The 14,417-nt window shown below is 29.9% G+C and overlaps 1 protein-coding gene and 1 long non-coding RNA gene across 6 annotated transcripts in view; one reads left to right on the plus strand and one right to left on the minus strand.

The window, feature by feature from the left end:
* tinc (transmembrane protein tincar) overlaps positions 1–14,417 on the minus strand; it is a 168,619-nt gene that overhangs the window by 44,731 nt on the left and 109,471 nt on the right. The gene's annotated exons all lie outside the window — the stretch shown is intronic.
* The window catches only part of LOC148236541 (uncharacterized), an 82,464-nt gene continuing 69,447 nt past the window's right edge, over positions 1,401–14,417 (plus strand). The window contains exon 1 of the long non-coding RNA XR_015809118.1: positions 1,401–2,641. This is a non-coding gene — a long non-coding RNA (uncharacterized LOC148236541). The remainder of the gene's footprint in view (positions 2,642–14,417) is intronic.

Consider the following 14,417-nt stretch of genomic DNA (forward strand, 5'->3'; position numbering starts at 1 on the left):
TAAAATAATTGTGTGTAAGGAAAAACTGATAATAAAATACAAAGATCTTTTCATAATTATATGAATGAAATAAGGAACAGAAAAGATGAAATCGATTAGTTAATTTTAGGCATACAATATATACTTATTCTAATAGTAAAGACTATTACATCACACATACGTCTTACAAATTAACGTATATATTGATATTAATTAACTGTTGTGACTTATGATCAAATGTGAGATGATCATATTAATCTCGACGCACTGTGAATCAACCCAATTACATGTAACAATTGCTGCTTGACTTTAATACATACATAATTTAATATACCTTATAACTAAAGACACATTCTATAACTAAATAAATATTCATTTAATTTAAAATAAAACCATCAAACGATTGGTTCAAAGGAGCGTAATATATGCATGTATGCAAACGAGGTACAAGACCTCGAACAGGTTGGTTAAATTTAGTTTTGCACAAAACAAAAATAACTAGCTAACTCGATTCACTCGTCAAATGATCAACCCTCAACTTGGACCCTTTTATAATGAAATTTCCAAATTATACTAATCACTTTACCTATACATACAATTGTAACGAGCGTCTTTCATCTCTCGCTTGAAATTTTACCGTAAAATATTTCCGATCTGATTTTTATGCTAATCGCATGCAAATTGCGTATTTAAATATTTCAAACAATACTGAATTTATGTAATCTAATGTATAAAATGTATATATATAGCATAAAAATGTTTTTAACCGATTGATCCGTTGTTAGCGTGATGTTCGTGTCGTGTATCATTTGAGCCAATGAGGAAATGGGTGTGTGTATGTATTTTTTCTATGCCCACGTATTAAAATTGTAGTGTAGTGTGTCAATTTGAATCGTACACCTACTTTTGTGATGATGTGTTGAGTTTTAATGGAGTGATATGAGCAAACGACGGGTTTCTTGTGGGTGTTTCAGAATGAAAGCGAAATTTAATTTGGCGTGAGCAAAATTACAACGAGATAATCAAAATCGTGGTGGGATTTGTCGTAAAAAATAGTACACATTTTTTTGATAAATAAGATAATTTTCAAGGTGTTATTATTTATAAATAAAATTATTATATTTGGAAAACATATTTTTTATGTTGAGTTTTGTATTTAGAATTACATATGATATGTTTTACCAATTTTAGTTTACATAGATAATTACATATATTGAATATATAAGCCAACAATTTTTTATATTAAAATATAAATGTTTATGTCAAACAGTCATTTATCAAGTAAAACATATAGAATATATAGGTGAAAATCTATAATTGTAATTTTTTTAGGAAGGGAAAAGTGTTTTTTAATTACTTCTAAATTTATATTAAACTCCAATTTTATTAGTTCTTCTACGTACTTTATTTGAATTTATACATTTTTTAATGTTTTTCTTAAGTGACAATGGAGTTTTTATTTATATAAAATGATATTTTAGAGGTGTAAGATCTTCACTTGATATTTTAGAGGTGTAAGATCTTCACACAAATGTATCGAATTAGTGCGAGAAGAGTGGAATTTTCACGTTATTTAAACACTAAGGTACAGTTAGATAATTTCACTGAAAGCCATTCATATTTTCGATTACTTATAAATGTGCCACTTTTTATTTTAAAATTAATATTTTGAGAATTTATATAGATCACAAATATTTTTTTAAATTATTGTTGTATTACTAAATATATATTGTTAAAATATGTCATGAGGCTTTTTTAAATGCATTATTTCCCATATCATTAGTATTTTTAGAGCAAATCACAAAACCTATCGATTCAAAACTGCTGCTAAAATACAAACAAAATTGCAATCTACTTCAAACTCGAATATTTAGAGATGGACAGTCAGTTTCGTTGAAACTGGTTTGAAAGCGCGAAATCCAGCAAAAAAAAACTATTTATTGAGAAAGTAAAAAATAATCGTCTTGAATGAGCAAAAGCTCATTGCCATTGCACCGTCGAAGATTGGAGAAGAGTGGCTGTCTACGACGAATCCAAATTTGATCTGTTTGGGGTAGATAGTAAGCGACTGTACGCCATAGAAAAAGCGAAAGATTTCATCCCTTATGCATTAATCGATTCATCAAGCACTCACATTATGTTATGATTTGAGGGTGCATGAATTCAAAAATATATAAATTGGTTGTATAAAACGACTTTATTCCAACCATTGAAGAACTTTCCCAACATAATGCTGAACCCATTTTGCAAGACGATTCTGCGCTATGCCATCGAACTCGTTCTGTGAGTCCAATAATAGATTTTATATTCAAACTTTCACTAAATTAATCCACTATCTATAAATTACGCAATTTAAAGAGTTAATGGGAATCACATTATTAACATAGCCAGAAAATAGCCCCGACCTGAACCCAATTGAAAATTTATAGGCAGTCATAAAACAACAATTAAGAAAAACCGATCAAAAAATTTAGCTATGGTGAAAAAACATATGAAAGTGTCGGAAAAAAAATCGATCTTAAAATATTTAAAAAACTGTATTTGACGATCCCAGACAAAATATAAGAATTAATTAAAAATAAAGGTGAAAAAGTATTTAATTTACAAGCTTCTAATTTTTAAATGTCCTTGATATTTCTTTTTATGAATAGAACAAAAAAATGTAGCGCGCACGTGTTTAGTTGGAGGCTCGCCATTATGCACTTGCTGAGACGATGAAAAAAATACACATTTTCCAGAATTGACGTAATTAAGCATTTATAATTTTACAATACCTATATTTTTTATATACTTAGATTATCGGATTTTTTATACGTGTAAAAAATCTATCAAAGTTGATAAAATAATGTCTAAGAACCGCCATGTCAACTTTCAATTGGCAATAAAAACACCAAGTATAGAACAATATTGTCAAAGGTGACCATTAATTTTTTCACTCTAATTATATGCAATACAATATTGTTTTGTAGTAGATTAGTAGCAAAATCGAAAAATTGTATTTTGCATATATGTTACAAGTTAATTTAGAATTTGCCACTCATATTATTATGATTATTATTTGTGTATTTAATATATTATAATTTATCAAACATTAAATTATAGGGTATACATATATTTTATTTTCACGATTTAAACCTAACTTTACACTCAGTTAAGTCACATTATTATTTATTGCATTCTTACAGATTTAATCACATGTCAATTATTTTTAAAATATGAAATTGTATATATAATAAATATATGTTTATTATATACAGTGTGACATTTAAAATTGCGTTGTATAATTGAGTTATATTACTGCAATACTATTAAAGACTACTACATACTACGAAATTACAATCATTAACATTACACAGAGAAAACAACAGAAACGCGCCATAAATCCAATCTGAAAAGCGCCATTTGAGCACTTTTCGTCCACCCGAATCAGGGTGAGAAAACCCACCCCTATTTTCACCTTCTGCTTTTTACCTTTGCCGCATTAAAGCCTCCCACGTGAATTTATACAGCCAATTTGTTCTCAAAGGTGTTCAATGACACCCAGCGATCGATTCTCTGACATAGATTTATCAAATGGGATGTGATCGTTTGGATTGGACACAGGAGAAAATCATCGTTCGGAATGGAAATTATCCAGTTACCTTGGTCCCAACCCATGCATAAATGATAGATTGAAATGGATGAACGATTGCGGCGACATCCTGTACATGGAAGTATAATGGGCGTCAAGGGATAGGTGTATTGATTGAAGATTTTTTGTTGTTAATGATCGGTACTAATGAGCCAATGTAATATAAATATATTTATTATATATTATATTAGTCTGTTGAAAAAAAATACAGTAGATTCGATTTTAACAAAACATGAAGAATTATAAAACGTAGCCATTATCTTTAGATTTATAAAAAATACCAGACGATCCAATTTTAAAACACTACCTTAACACCATTAGACATTACCTGTCGAGTGGCTTTAAGAATTGAAATCACTTGTCCAGCTGCTTCGACAAGACTACAAAAAATACCCAACGAATACAATAATACACAAAAGTATTATTTATTTTCATTTCCATATAATACGTCTTTAGCACAAAGTTATAATAAGAAATAAGAGAAAGTCAAAAAGCGTGAAAGCGTCGAAGAGAAACATTGTTCGCCCAAGAGCTTTGACTTGTATATTTTTATTATTATTTTTTACATTTCTCTTCTGCTCTATTTCCCCTTTAGCGAAGGAAAGAATACAATCGCCATCGTATCCAATTAGTTGATGGGTTTCGTGTTTACACGATCGATACACCACGATTTGTACACAATATCGTGCCCGCAGAACTATTTCGTTTTTGGTTCATCACGCCATTTTACCCCATTAAAGCTCGAATTCGGGGGTGCGAAAGGTACTCGAATGTAAAACCGTATCCCGATTGTATACGGCCAATTAATGTCCCATTAGTAACGCCACATACGCGAAACGTTTATTATTAATCCCCGAGCTTTATAGCCATTACGCATATGAATAGATTTTTAATTAGCAATTAATAGAAGATTTTAAATAAAGTATGGAATAAAAGTGATCTGATGATACGTTATATCCAGATAGACCGTTTTAAATTAAGTTTGTAAGTCAAAGAGATCCCCTCGGTTCAAAAGGTCAGTCTGTCTTCGAATGTCAAAGATCACAATATTAGTAAGTAAGATTGGCTCTTTATATACTATAATACTATAAAAATGTAATGCATATAAAATGTATAGGATTGAACCATAAAATGTGTATCGAAAGTGTAAATGTAGTAGTTTAGGGTGTTGGATAAGCTGTATAAAAACGCTGTTAACAAAATTTATTGCCCCGATAGAAAAAATGTGACAAAATAATACTGCAACACTAAAAAATTGTAAGGAATTATAAAACGCTAGTGTGTTACTCCTTAAAAAATCGATGTACTGTATATACATATAGGCATTTATGTTTATTATCTTTTAAAAATATAATAAGATAATTATACTATTAACAATAATTACTAGACCACAAACTGCGATGAAATAAAATGATATTTTTACAGATTATTAAAACGTCGAATACATGTGCTCATTGGGAAGTTGTCAGTACTTCAAACAATACTCAATAACTATAAGAAAGCTGTCAGTACTACTACAATACTCAGGTAATTAGATAAACTTAATTAGAAAAACACTAATGATCTCGCGTTGAATGAGAAGGCTTTGAATAGTCTTTATATATTTTTTTATTTTTATCCTCAAATGGGATGATTTTGTAGATAGAGTTAGACCCTAATAGTTTTAGTCTCTCATTTAGCCTCATCTCCTATTCGTCTAAGCTTCCTCGAAGGACCACAATAAAATATGTGACACTCTCAATTGATTGCGGCACTAAAGTATCGAGTTTTTTGACCATCTGAAGCTTCAATTAAAAAGTAAGGGAAGTAATGTTGACGAATGAACTATTACAAGCAATTACCAGTAATATAGATATAGTCAATGACTATTACATGTAAGACCTGGGTTTGAATCCTATATAAACTTTGTGTTTAAATTTAAATTTCTATTATGTCTGAAGGATTAGTTATTATTATATGATTCATCACAGATTAGGATTTCCCAGATTTTCCCCAAAAAGATATTGTCATTATATTCTGACGCTATTGCCACTCATTAGTAAATTAATTAAATAATCAAAATAAGCCTCATTTTGTCAAACAATGCTTTATAATGCCTCAAATACAAATTGGCCAATCATGGCTGGGCGACAAGAGACAACAGTAACTATGATTTAGTAACAACGTAATCAGGATACATTACTGTGTCGCGTATTAATTTTCGCACCAACGTTCCAAATTAAGCCTATATACAATACACTAACTGAAAACGCACTGTATAGATATAACATTAAAATTTAATCGATACGGCACATTGACGTCATCGCTTTAACTCGCTTCTCGCCATATTGTTAATAACTGCGCCATTTTTACACTTTTTACCGAATCCGGTTTTGGTATTGCAGTTATGTTCAATATATTTTTTATGCAAGTATTAATTTCAACAGAGTCCGGCTCCTTTGTGAAAGTAGATTCGTTGAATTGGTATAATTTCAGCCTTTGTTTGCAAAGCTGGGATGCATTATCCAGGGATGTGTTTAAGGATAGTGGGGTGGGACTATCGACTTGTGTCAATGTCGGCATTAATGGGAATTTGTTGTCGAAGGTGGAGAGAAAGGGAGGAGACGCTGAATAATTGATTAGCTGTGTTATCATATATTGATAGGTGACGTCATATTATTTTATTTTTTTGCGGGAATATAGTGAGTCACAGTTTTATGAAAATTCTTGTGTGTGTGCAATTTGGAACATAGCCAAGAGAGTGGTTAACTGGCATAACAGTTTGCCATAATCGTTAATGGTAAAACTAAATTCTTGGAGGGTTGTTGTGGATTGAACCCCACAGAAGCATATTTTAGAATTCGTTTAACGTTATTTTTATGATCTAATAAATTTTAATTCTCACTTGAGTTTATTGTATTATAAAATATAATTTCTTTTAAATTCCAGAAATATAAATACACATCTATTAAAAATCATAAATTTAATTGCAAGTATGTATTTTTGAGTTTCGAATCACGTTAAGTCCACTACTTTTATATTTTGAGGGCAAAGGGGCTTGACTTTTTAGCAAAATAAACGGAAAAAAGCTAGTATTTTATTATATAAATATATGTATTAAGATATCGAGTTGTATTATTGACGGCTGTAATTTCCCCTCGCATTTTTCAAATATTTTATAATGCTGGTTCAACACAGTCGAGGTTCGCAAACATGCGAACCCATTGCGTCACTTCTTTGACGCACATAAATGGTTCAAAAGGCTATCCAGACGATCGGTTACCAAAGAGTAAAATAACAATAGTCATGTACGTTTTCCAAACAAAGAGTAGTATGTGTGAATAAAGTTTCGGGACAGATGTGAAATATTTACAATTATAAACACAATTATTTGCTCACTTTAAGTTTGATGGAAATGGTCGTTAGAACGACTTTTAAATTATAAATGCGAAAATTGCGTACAGCAAAAATTTTAAACAACAAAAATTCTGATTTTACAAATTTAATATACATAAATATGTATATTTAAGAGTACGTAAATATGTATTAAAAATAATGTCTGTGTGTATAAACATATGCTAATATGATTTTTATGTAAAAATATTGTGATTTAAAAATTATATTAGTAATTTACTAATATTAAGCAGTTAAAATATATTTTTAATAATCACCTATGTTCAAAATTTTCGTGTGCGCAATAATCCGGTCACCGAACATAACATACTTGTAAACTAATGACATGATTTTATTGAGTTTTAATTTACAGTGCATAATAATGAAATAATGTATAGTATACGGTTGAGTTTAAAATATCTCTAAAGGTTATATAGGCTACTTATAAATGCGCCAGTTTAATATAAACACAATAGAAAAAGCTCTTTTGAAATAACTGTAGCAATATTAAACAATGCATATGGATATATTATTGCTAAATTAATTTAGTATTAATATGTAATAAAAGGCAAAACTTTGTACATTTAAAAGTAGTCTAAGACTTGATATGATATTAAATATATTTATTAATGTCTATATGAAAATCAAATTATGGTTCATAACTACATTTAACTATGCATATTTAGTGTATATATTTTTATTATTAAAATATACAATTATTTTGCTTCTATGTTCAATGTAATCACTACATATTTAATGTTGCTAGTTTTATATGTATATGAAAATATGTGCAAAAACATACGTTTGCCATATACGCAATATAAGATGATTACTAATGAATATTCATGTAAATATTACGTTCAACATGCGACTGGCGAATATGAAACGTATGTAAGCAAAACCAATACGTTTGTCTGAGCAACATACGAATTTTTGTTCCTTAAAATGAAAATCACGCATAAAGACAATAAAGACGAAATTAATTGACCGTAACGCGAAAACTTTCAGCCTTTTCATTCAATTTTCGACATATTCAAAAGTTTTTTTTTCACCGCAGCAAAAAAATATTTTGCTCAAAAGAAGGGGCGAAGCAGCGAAAGTTAACCGTAACTTAATAAATATATAATACTAAAATAAAACAGTCACGTAGTCAAATATGGGCTTTTTATGAAAGCAATTATTTAGAAAAATACGTAATTAATAATATCAATTGAAGTGAATAAGACTTATGTATGTATATATCCCATAAATAGCTACAACGCGTAAAGTTTGTGAAAGGTAAATAAATTGATTCGTCTAGACGCCAGACGCAGTACCATTTCTCTTATTTTTTATTTATTTTATTTACATTTCATAAACACTGCGTCTTCCTTGTACTTTTATTTTCTATTAGGCGAGCAAAGGTGGTTTTAGATGCATTTTTCATTTAAAAAACACGCCAATCTAAGTAAGATTATCTCATTCATAAATTAATCATATTTTATTTTACATATTTTCTTTGCGTGGAATGCAAAAAACACATAAATAAAGCCATGGGTTAAAATCTATAGAGAATCGGATATAGCAATATCTATAACAATTATACAAGTATATCATATTATCCATTGCATCCGTCGCTTCCACCGGAATAGATTGTATCTCAGTCGAACTTCATCGCCATACCTGCCTTCTATCCTTTATAACCATCAAATCGACCAGGTGGGCCGCCTACTATATATATTATATAGCGGGGGATCGAATCGTCCAGATCTATCGTTGCCATGGATACGTTTTTCTTCTTCTTATATACGATACGGTGCAAGGATGCAAGCCACGGGGGCTGAGTCTACGGCGGGGGGCGCGAAAGAACTTTCCCTACTTCCTTATTCTCAGCTGCTTCCCCAGCCGACATTACTCAGCTCGAGGCTTGCTATCATTGACGGCGATGGGGTGAGTGGGCGGTTGGCGTGGGGTGGTCGGTAAGGGTGGGACGGGGTGTCACGTGACTCATCGTCTGGCCAAGCAGTCTGGTCGTTGCCCAAATTCAGGGGGTGATTACGAAACTGCGTTTTTAAACCTTTTGCACTCTCAGCACATTAAAATAATTCTAAAAATGTAAATTATAAAAGTAAATGTGTATAATATTTAAGGGAAAAAGTGGTGAAAAAATAGCACACTTAATATTATTTTAATGAGAACGGATTCTAAAATTTGAGCTTTTAATGAATAGGTTTATCAAAGAGAATGAATTATGAATTATTTAGAGAAAATTCTACAGGATTTTTTTTTTATATGTATTCTTTAAAATGTCGCTGTTTAGAGAATATTATTATAATATTAGAGATATGATAAATTAAAATATAATAAAAGATAAAATACTTTTTTCTACGTATTTTTTACAATGTCTTCGTTCAGAAAATATATTAGATATAAGACATTTTATGAAGCATTAAAAATAATTTTAGAAAAAATATTTAAAAAACATTATAATGTTATTAAATTTATTTTCAGGAGATTAAGATAAAATTAATTAATTAGTATTCTCATGGAATTTGCCCCAGTGATTGATAACGACATATATGTTTATAGGAAGCATACTTTAAAAAAATTACATTTTTTAAATATTCGTATCTGTATATATAGTCAGTTAAGTTCTCACAAAATAATTTAGGGTTGTTTATGATTACATATGTAAATTTGTTGTAGTTGCAGACTTACAACCCTCAACATAATTTTGACGTTACGATTCATAATCCCGAAAAATACACAATCGAAAAGTTTCGCACAGGACATATTCAAGGGATGTTTTCTGGATTATGAGTGAGTCACGGTATGCCGTATCTTGTGGGATGGGGTGCGCGACAATGGGAAGCACCCTTGTACGGTATTTTCAATTTTTCCGTTTGGCAATTCTAAGCTATACACAACCACATATCCACAAAAGCTCTATTTTAACGTTTTAAAAAATTTAAAAATCACATTTTTAGTTTGTGTACACAGTTGCAAGTCGTTAGCGCTCTTGCTGTATACTTTGCATCAGAAAGTTTCTCTTAGCGCAGACGTAGAGCTTCCTAAACACCCTGTGAAAAGTGGTTATACTTCCCGTGGGATATCCTGGTCTTCGTCGTTGGGAACTCGGTTCCGATTTGCCGTGCCGTTTATCCCAAGAACGAGACACGAATGTGAAAGAGGTGCATTATGTACGAAAGCTATGTCGATGTCCAATTAAAATATATTGTAAGATAATATATTATGTGATATGTAAATTATCAAGTTTTTACTAAAGGGTTTTGTGCCGCTCTAGCGCTTTCAATTAATGGCGGTTTAATGGCCTAATGAATCATTTAAACGAGCGCAGATTTCTTCGTTAACTACTATATTGTTCCGACTTTTTAAATCAATTGTATTATGTAAAATTTAAAAAATTGCGTGTTAAATTGTATTTTATTCTAATATTGAACAACTCAACTAACAAATTGAAGAAAGCTCAACTTTTTATTTGACAGAATGAGTTGTTTTAAATTGATAATACATATTCATCTATATATGAAATAAAATAAAAATTATAAGAATGATTAGTCTTAGCTGAAGATAATTACATGTACTTACAGTTTCTAAGTTTCTATTTTTAAATAATTAGTTTATAATATATAAAATACAAACATGAGGTTTTAAAAAGTAGACATTTGGAAATTTATAAGCTCTTATATATTTGGAATTTTATATATGTAGATTAAATTCATAAATACCATAAATACGCCAATAAAAAAACAATAATAGCGACCCGTAGGCGGTTTGGTTTCTCGATATTTTCTATTTCTCGAGAAATAAGAATATTTCACTTCACATTTTTCCCAAGAAATTTAAGTAATATATTATATTGTGTGAATATAATAAAAGAGTATATTATTGTAGATATCCTTATATTATTTATGAACAGAGAACTGGATAATTGTTAAAGTAAGATGATTTGTTATAATGGACGCAAATAATCGAAAAAATACAACGGATCGATCTACTTCGATTGATTAAAAAGCGTCGACATAAAGAATTTAAAGGCTCCTATATTTACATCCAAATCATGAAGAAAATTGCCGATAACAGCAGTTGCTACTTTACATTTTTGATATTTAAAAACAAATAAATCTTACAAAATCGAGAAGGTTCGCCGACAAGCTAATTTTATGCCGTAATTCTGTGAAAAGGTCCCATACATTTTTGCAATCTGCCGATTCCCACGGGAAGTGGCATCTTATTATATGATTTTTAATATAGTTCTTAGGAAAGATAAGGCAGATTAGAGTAGTTGTAAAAATCATTAACAATTTTTTGACATTTAAATACTTATATAATATAATGCATATTTTCAAAAAGCAGCTGTAAAAAATTTAAAAATGTTCGTAAAAATTTCAATTTAAATTTTAGAAATAATTCTCGAAAATAAACACAATTAATAAGTCATTAGTTTTTTGACAATGTGCTCGATTTAATTTTTCAATATGTTAACAAAATACTTAGAAAGCGTATTTAATTTATTTTTAATAAAGACTTTAATATTATATATTGCTTATATTATTTAAATACAATTCTCGGTATTAATAAGACGTTTAACTAAATGTATTTTAAATTAAATTTACAAAAAAAGTAAGCCTCTTGACAATTTTTCATAATTAAACTTCTTAAAAAATGTATTCAATTAAATATTTTGTAAGAATATATAATACCATCAGTAATTACAATTAATTAAGACTTTCTGTATTCAATTGAACTTTATTGTAAAAATACGACATAGGACATTTAAAAGTATTCTTTTTACATATTATAAATTAGTAGTTAAAATCACGTACATATATGAAACACTGCATTTTTTTATTTTTATAATATATTAGAGAATGGAATTGAAGATTTAATATAATTATAATTCCGATCCGTTATTATTTATTAGGTTTTCCTAAATTTTCCTGATCTTATGGACTAATATTGGAATGGATAAATAATAAAATCGATGTAGGTCGTGCATAGTGACATATATTTATTTAAAGCTATAATTACAGCTTTAAATTAATAAATTAAATTTTACTATCTCACAGACTTTGATTTCAATTTAATAATTGTTAATTATGTTAGCCCTGTTGTAACGCATTGAGCCAACATCTGTATTTAATTGAAATAAAATAGTATTGTAGAAGTTTCAACCGCCTGTACAATTTGTTATAAGATGTAGATAACACAAACAATCGAAAGGAGATCTCAATGAAAGAAAGCGTTATTATTTGAAATATTGCACGAAGCACCTAATAGAATATTTGTCCCGAAACATTAATTACTCATAAATATCACAGAAAACACTACTCTTTGTTTGAAAAGGACGCGATTTTATATTGCGTATATTACTATTGTTCTTTTGACTCTTTAATTACCGTCATCTAGACAGTTGAACATATTTCGATAGTGTGTCCATAAAAGCGTAGCAATTGACTCGCAAATATGATTCGCTAGAACTGATTCGAACCAGCATTAAAAATATGTAATTTATCACATTAGGGGAGAGACGTAAGACGCCACGGAGTCACAGTAGCAGAGACAGCAACGAGAGTACATCACGACAGATCCCAGCTGCTCCACTTAAATCATACCCGGCAATAAAACAACTCGACACGCCAGCGAAAACTCTCTGACTTCCAACTCTATCGCCTATTTACACTTCTCTATATATGTGGTAATTTATAGATGTTTATATAAATATTTTTGTGGTAATTTATAGATGTTTATATAAATATATATAGATCTTTATATAAATATTTTTTATCATTACAGTTCTTAGTCATTTATTGTACTTTTATGCATGACTAAATTTCGCCATTAAATTAAATTGCAAATGGTGTTGTAAAATCGAGCGAGTGCATTAACTTAATTAATAGTTTAATACCCATTACCTTTCAATACTATGCGTCGTTAAAGTACCCATAACCATAATTATCGTATAGTTGAAATCACATTACAGAAAATAAACACTTAATTAACTTGAATTCCATTCTATATTAAAATATCATAAAAAATCAAACCCTTGTTGGGGCAGTGGGGTTCCGTTACTATTTATATAAAACGTTTTCGTTATTTTGCGTTCGCAGCACGTATTTTCCCATTTTCTAGCCGTGCCTTTAGACATGTACTATCGGCCCCCCTGTATATGCACTTTCGGCCGGTTAGGGCGAGCCCAGCTTGATTTGTTTGGCGGAAATAAAATATTTCAGACTGTAACTCCGATAAATTTGTCCGTTATGGTGGGCGCGAGGGATGCCTTTCACAGGCGTATGTATTATATAAATATATAATAAAATGATTAATATAAATCTAGAAGAATGGATACAGATTCTGGTAATATTTCATTAGTCACGTTACAAGGACGTGAGTCATCATACGTGAGCAATTTTAAGTAAAATTATATTTTTGAGACATGCTGTACATGTTTTATCAACCCCCTCCCAGAAAGTCTATTCTTGGGTATGTTTTCTGTTCACTTTCATCCCATGGGAGTGTCCGAACGCATTTTGGCCCCACCGCGTTCAATGCGTTTAAGGCTTTTGTCATTCATACACAAAGAACCAAAAGAACAAAAAAGTCTTCGCTAGTAATATTCAGAAAGTGTTTGGAATATAAATATTCGTATGCGAGATGAGAGTAACTTTTTTTATAAAATAATCAATGCAAAAATTTGTAGCAAAACAGGATATTAAACGCTCGAGATGTTTTGAGGTCGTCATGTATATTTATTTACCAAGGTTGTAAAAGTTGAAAATCGTTCATAAGTATTAAATAAATATCGAACCTACAAAACCAGCAATACAAATTTTATTTAAAATACACATAACTAATAATTCAATTGTATAGTAATATATGTAATATATATGTAACTACTTTTACAGGCCTTGTATCAGGTAATTCGAAGTTTTTTAATTTAAGTTTTAAGTCAGTCATGCTTGGGACGTTAATCATTGAGTCGGTTTTTTTGTAATATATATGTTGGTGTACTTCTATATTTAATACAAAATGGGCTCCAAAGTTTTACGATAGAATAATTTTGACCAACATGTTATATGAATTAGGAAAAAATCGGCAATTACAGCCACTAAAACCACTTGTGAACTAGTAGATGATTCATTATATTATATATTCGTAAATAGCAAAGATAGTTTACAAAATGTGATATCAAGAATAGTCTTGGATGTTGGAGATTGACAAATATAGACGGTTATGTCCTGGTTGCAGATTTTGAAGCTAGTCCTACACAAACTATCTATATATTAGACGAGAAACTTTGCAGTGCATAGACACATTCATAATATTGGGAAGGCTTGGAGGCAATATGTATGGGTTTTACACGAATTGAGCGATAAAAGTAAATCAGTACTAAGAGCTTCTGGATTTCAAATTGAGTCTCCTTTTCTTAATCGTT

This window comes from Plectrocnemia conspersa, unplaced genomic scaffold, assembly GCF_051122295.1.
Source record: "Plectrocnemia conspersa isolate PC_06_02 unplaced genomic scaffold, ASM5112229v1 ptg000003l, whole genome shotgun sequence".
Taxonomy (NCBI): Eukaryota; Metazoa; Arthropoda; class Insecta; order Trichoptera; family Polycentropodidae; genus Plectrocnemia; species Plectrocnemia conspersa.